Here is a 6,000-nt window from a genome sequence, read left to right on the forward strand (position 1 = left end):
ATACATGGTAAGAGAAATAATTCTTGCAGTGTTGACTCCAGGTGAGGAGTCCTCAAGGACATGCGAGAGAACATGCATCTAGACAAATTTCTCCCACTTCCATCTCTGCTAGTAACAGAGAATAAAAAGGAAATTAACCTGGATCAGTATCAGAAAAAAAAAAAACAAAAAAAAAACCAACAACAACAGGAAGATAATCCTGTGCAAATAAAGATTTTATGTATCTGAAATAACTGTAAAGCACAAAGTCAAATTTTCTTAAATATAAGTTTAGTGCTTAGCCTAAGGCTAACAAAACAAAGACAAAAAAAAAAAAAAAAAAAAAAAAAATCACCAGCATTGTGAATGTAACAAAAGCTAACAATACCTGAATTAAAGCTATGTATTACGCAAATAAAATTTTGGAATATCTGGGAGGCTACGGCAGGAGATGTTCAGATGCCACCTGCTGAGTTTGTAACTAGTTACTGAAGCCATAGAACCTCACCTGTTCCTGAGGCTCTGCCCAGGATACTGTCCCTGTGCTTGTGAAACAAGAAAACCAACTATTTCCACTAGCCCTACTGGGACACTTTAGATCGCTGATGTCAGTGATTTCACAATCTATTAAATCAAAGAATCATGATAGATTATGAAAATTTAAAAACAGATAAAAACAGCATGAGGTTAATAACAGTTATGGGATATGGGTAGAAGACATTTTTGTAAACTTAACTTTTTTTTTACTTTCTGGAGCTCCGTAATCAGTAGGGGCAAAAAAATCAGCACTCCCCTGGTTTTTCATAGGACAGTATATGTTCGTTAATGGTAGTGCAACAAAAGTCATAACTAGCCATTCTTTTGGGAAAAAAAAAAACACATTTTGAGATAGTTCTTCTTCTACAAGAAACTCCTCAATTTCTTATTATTTGTAAGTAATTCTAAATATTCATTTTACTTGTATTCTACCTCCATAGCAGAACTTTAGAATACTTGAAGTCTCATTTGATTGATATACCACAAAGCATGGCCACACCCCACTTAGTGGAAATCTTTCAAGTACAAGGACTCCACGTGCTTTTTACTCCCTTATTCAAAGCATAACTGATTTACTTAATAAATTCATATTCAGAGGCTAGAGAGATGGCCCCTAAGGTTAAAAGCACTAGCTCCTCTCCGACAGGACCCAGGTTCAATCCCCAGCACCCACAAAAGTTTTTAACTCCAGTTCAGGGGATCTGACACATGCTAATGGCCTCAGTGGGCACCAGGCATTCACACAATGTACAGACACACAGGCTGGCTGTGTCTGTAAAAGACAACAAAATACTTTTTTTTAAATAAACAAGTATATATTCAGCTAACGTTGCATTTGACTAAGAAAACAAATTTTGAATGGTTCAGATTACTCTTCAATGTATATTATGTTGTTACACTCATTTAGGACACAACATTTCGTGTTTAAATAGTCTCTTTGAATTAACTAGTCCTTCAAAAAATTAAGTCAACAGTTTACAGCAGAGTAACAGCTTCTGTAGTTAGGAATACTAATGAGTATTTCTAAAGAGTACTTAAAACTTTTGCACTTTATGTAAAACACCAAAATAATGTAGGTAAATTGACACAAACTCAAGTTTTAAAAAAAGTAAACAACCTGATGGTTTAAATATAAAGAGAAATTTTATTGAAAAACACTCTAATGATGAAAGTTTATTTTAAATATATATGGACAAACCACACATACAAAATAGACACCAAATAAGACTTTGTTTCTCTGCAATGTTTGAAGTTAGCAGAAACTATAGACATAGTCATTAATCAAGCATTTTTAAGAACACCCACAGTATGTATTTCACATACTACACATCCTAGGAAACTTAACAAGTAGGTTTAGGCTTATGAAAACTTCATCAGAATGTACTAAAATAGGAGCAGTTAGTTTTTGGCTCAGTTAATGCCTGCCCTCTACTCTGCCAAACTCACTCTCATTTTTAAAAATCCCAGAATAAACAGTAAGAAATGAAATGAGTGATTAAGTGGAAGAGAATTCTGTTGGAAGCTTGGTCAATGAAAACAAGCAAGTATTTTCCCATAAAAAACCAGTAGGCGGTGCCAACTATAGTATATTATCTTTTAAACCCAAAACTCCAGAAGAGGGGATCACGGTACGGGGCTGAATAGGTCCCGGTTCAGTCAGTGGAGGCTGGGATTAGAATTATTTGGAAGCCACAGATAAAATGTAAATTAATATTTGCTATAATGAAAGATCAATAAATGAAGTGAATGAAAGCATAGGAAGACAAAAGGTATGGTCTTTATGTAGAGGATTATACTGGAAATTTTCTTCTTGTCAAATGACAATTGTTGGTCTCTGAAACTGAAGAAAATATGCTGAAGTTGGGACAAAACCAGCCTGTTAGTGGACACCCAGGTTTTCTCACACAAAATATTTCTTTCTTCCTTGCTCTGTGTCTTTTTGTTTTCGTTTGATTTTCAAATAACTGCTTTATCAGCATATGACCTACAGAAAGTATTATCTATACGCATCATTTTAAATGAGCATTTCTACATATGTAAAACATCCTGATTTAAAATATTTTTTGAAACATAATGTATTGTAAATGATTTTAAAAAGTACTTTGTTCTTTGTCTGATCCATATGAAAAAGTCCGTATTTGAGCAATGAGCTCACTGTACCCAAATAAGAAATTCCATATTTGGGTTTAGAGTCATAATAAGAGCCTCAATTTTCACAGCCATGCATTCCAAGCAATAGACTGGTGGTTTAAAGAGACTAAAACGATCTCTTTCTCATCCAAAGGTGCAATGGGGCTTCTTAACGAGAAGCCTCTTCGCCACAAGACAATACGGATGAGTGAGTGAGAGAATCAATGGGTGAGTAAATAAGCAAGGACACATGGATGCAGCTCGGAAGGATCTTAGAGCAACACGAGTGTGGCGCAGGCAAAAGCCGTAACTCCCTCCATGTTGCACCGCACTTTAAACTTCCCTTGGAGTCTTTATTCTTTCACTGCAAAGCAGAGAACACACAGCAGCACCAAACTTTTCATGCCATAGCTGCACAGAGATTCCATGAAACTTCCACTTGAAAAAAATCTATAGAATAAGTTATTCGCCCTTTTACTACAGGTCCTTGTTTTTAATGAAGTTTTGTTTTTATTTTTATATTTTAGATAGCCTAGAAGAAAACTTAGTAAGGAAAGTAAGAAGTAATTTCATTTGTTTACTTTATCGTAACCCAAACAGTGTGCACGAGAAATTTAACACTGAACTCATTTAAGGTTGGAAAAGGAAGAAAATGAAAGGTTCGGAACCAACCTATTCAAACAGAGATTCTTCTCCAGATTCTAAGGTTCAGCCTAAGGGGACGAAATTCCCCCACAGATTCTGTTTGTGAAAAGTGAAGAAAAGGTTTCTTGGGTTTTGTTTGTTGCTGCTGCTGCTGCTGCTGTTATTGTTGTTTTTAATTGACAACTATTTCTGAAAAGTGTTGCTCAGTTTACCAGAGGCATGCAACAGGGCACTCAAACACCATAGAATGCATTCAACACTGAGTACTTCATCACCACCAACAGCGGCCACCTTCAGCATCCCTTTTGCCCAGCCCTGTCATTAGGCCTGGGGGGCGGGGGGTGGGGGAGAAGGGGGTCACCCACATAACCAATATCCGGTGGTTAAGGAAAGAGAAGCACTGCCCATTTAAATTAAGAAGAGATAATGGTCTACCTTGAAGGCGTTGTCTCATTAAACCCAAGCGAGCACCGGTACAAGTGACCATTCCCTCTCTTCCTGGAAGACACCAGCAAGGGCTTAAAACCAACGCGGCGGCGGTGTCGCCGCCGGGAAACCGTGAGGAAGACGGCACCGAAGATGTACACCCGCCGGGGCTAACGGAGGCGGCTGGGAAGGACCTACGGCACTGCTCGCGCGGGGCGTGGGGGCGCGGGAGCGACGCTCAGGGACCGCTGGCATCCTAGAAGCCTCCAGCCCGGGCGGCCTGGCCAGCGGCCAGCCCCTGTGCGCCCGCGGTCCCCGCCCCTTCACCTCTCCGTCTCCCGCGCCAGGAGGGCTGGACCGCCCCCACAGCCAGCGGCTCGCCCGGCCCTCGGCTTCCGGCGCTGCGGGCGGCTCGAGCCAACTTGCCCGACCTCCCGCGGCGCCCTGGACCCCGGCAGCCAACACAACCTTGGCGTTGCCGGGAGACCCAGCACTGCGCGCACCTCCAAAACAATCAAAGAGCACTTTGGTTCTGGCTCCCCGGAGCAGCTTTCCAAACCATTGCGGGGCTCAGATACAGCCCCGGAACCGGCGCGCACCCGCGCACACACACCCTCGCACACGCACACCCGCGCGCGCACAGACTTCTTGGCCAGCGTTGCCATCACACACCCGGGGAACGCCATCGAGGGGGCCAAGTACCTGCTCTCTGCTAGCTGTTGTGCTGTTCACTTCATCCTCCGTTGACAAGGAAACCAAACCGCACTTCTTTTTTTTTTTTTTTTTTAATTTCCATAAAAACCTTCCACTGCCATCATTTGAAAATTGATTTACGGGGAAGGGAGAAGGAGGAAGAAGGGATAATATAGATATAGATATCAGGATATCTATCATAAAATTATCTCGTTTTTTTTTTAAATAAAAAAGTCAAATGTGCAAAAGTCGCAGTTAATGTAAAGGAGGGGGAAAAAGCTTATGCTTAAAAATAATCCCATTAACTAGCTGCAAGAAAAGTTTCATGTTATCAACTGATATCAAAAACGGGAGGGGAAAAAACGAAATATTTCTCACAGTCTTCCAAAAAGGTCATAAAAATGCAAAATTAATGTATTTTTGCTCAGTGGTGCGCATCGAATCGCAAGACGACAAACTTGTGGACACTGCTGGAAAATCCCACCTACACAAAAATGTAACCGGAAAAAGAGTATGTAAAAAAGAGTTAGAAACATGCTTTCTTATCTTTACAAACGGGAAAAAATAGGTACCATACTTCACAACGCTTTTTCCATAAAACCAGTTGCACATTTTGCTGGACTTGGGAGCCGCTCGCAGCGAGCACCGCTACTGCGGACTCCTAGACACAGCACCTTGTCTAGAGAACCATCGCATGCTAGGAAAACTTGATTCAGGAAAAGGCTTAAGACCATGCTCGTCAGCTTTCCCAAATACAAACAATAATCAAAGAAGTGGGAAGAAAAAAAAAAGAAGAAAAAAAAAACAAAAAAAAAAACAAAAAAAAAAGGACCAAAAAAAAAAAAAAGAATAGGACAAGAATGCCACTGAGAAGGTACTCACCGAGCGGGAGTAAAATGTTGGAATAAAAATGAGATTTAGGAAAATACAGTATGGCGGTGGAAGAAGGAATGAAGCGCGTTTTTTTCTCAGTCTCTGCCTCGGGCACTGACACGTGACTCGGAGCCAGGCGGACTTGCAGGCGGCAAGAAGGGGGGGACACCCCGGCTGCTGGGCGACCTCGGAGCCCCTCCAAGCCCTCTTGGGCGGGCGCGGCGGTGGGAGCCGGGCGAGGCGGCCTCCTCGGCGAGCCGCGACTAGCAGGTGCCGCTCACGCTGGGCTGAGCGCACGCACACGCACACGCAGGCGGGCAGGGCGCGGGCTGGCGGGGACCGCGCGGGGCGGGCCGGAGGCGCGCAGCTGCCGCCGCCGTGGCCGCCGCCGCTGCTGCTGCTGCTGGTGCCGCCGCCGGTGTGGATGCTGCGGGCGCTCCGCCAAAAGCAGGGCAGCTTAGGAATGCTCGGCAGAGGCCTCCGAGGGTGCACAACTTGCTGCCCACTGCAAAGTTGCCGCCTGCCGCCCCTTTATTTCCCAGCAGTCATCTCCAGGTAGTTTTCCGGTGGAGAGCTCCTACGCCTCCTCTCCCCCAAGTTTCACTCTTCAAGCCAGATTTAACTAGATCTTTTTATTCATTTGAACTCGGGAGTTCCTTTTTCTTGTAAACTGATTTGCCTATGTCACTTCCTTCCCCCCCCCCCCCCCCCCCAGGA

The 6,000-nt window shown here is 43.2% G+C and overlaps 1 protein-coding gene across 4 annotated transcripts in view; it reads right to left on the reverse strand.

Moving 5' to 3' along the window:
• Ralyl (RALY RNA binding protein like) overlaps nt 1-5,424 on the reverse strand; it is a 675,570-nt gene extending 670,146 nt beyond the window's left edge. The window contains exon 1 of one of the 4 annotated variants that reach the window (XM_051139878.1): nt 5,293-5,424. The gene's annotated coding sequence lies outside the window, so the exon portion shown is untranslated. Of the gene's footprint in view, nt 1-4,220; nt 4,308-4,419; nt 5,223-5,292 lie in introns of those variants that run through there. The other 3 variants (XM_051139880.1, XM_051139877.1, XM_051139879.1) reach the window with 3 other exon arrangements.
• Nucleotides 5,425-6,000: the final 576 nt, after the last annotated feature.

The sequence above is a fragment of the Acomys russatus genome, chromosome 31 (assembly GCF_903995435.1).
Source record: "Acomys russatus chromosome 31, mAcoRus1.1, whole genome shotgun sequence".
NCBI classification, from domain to species: Eukaryota; Metazoa; Chordata; class Mammalia; order Rodentia; family Muridae; genus Acomys; species Acomys russatus.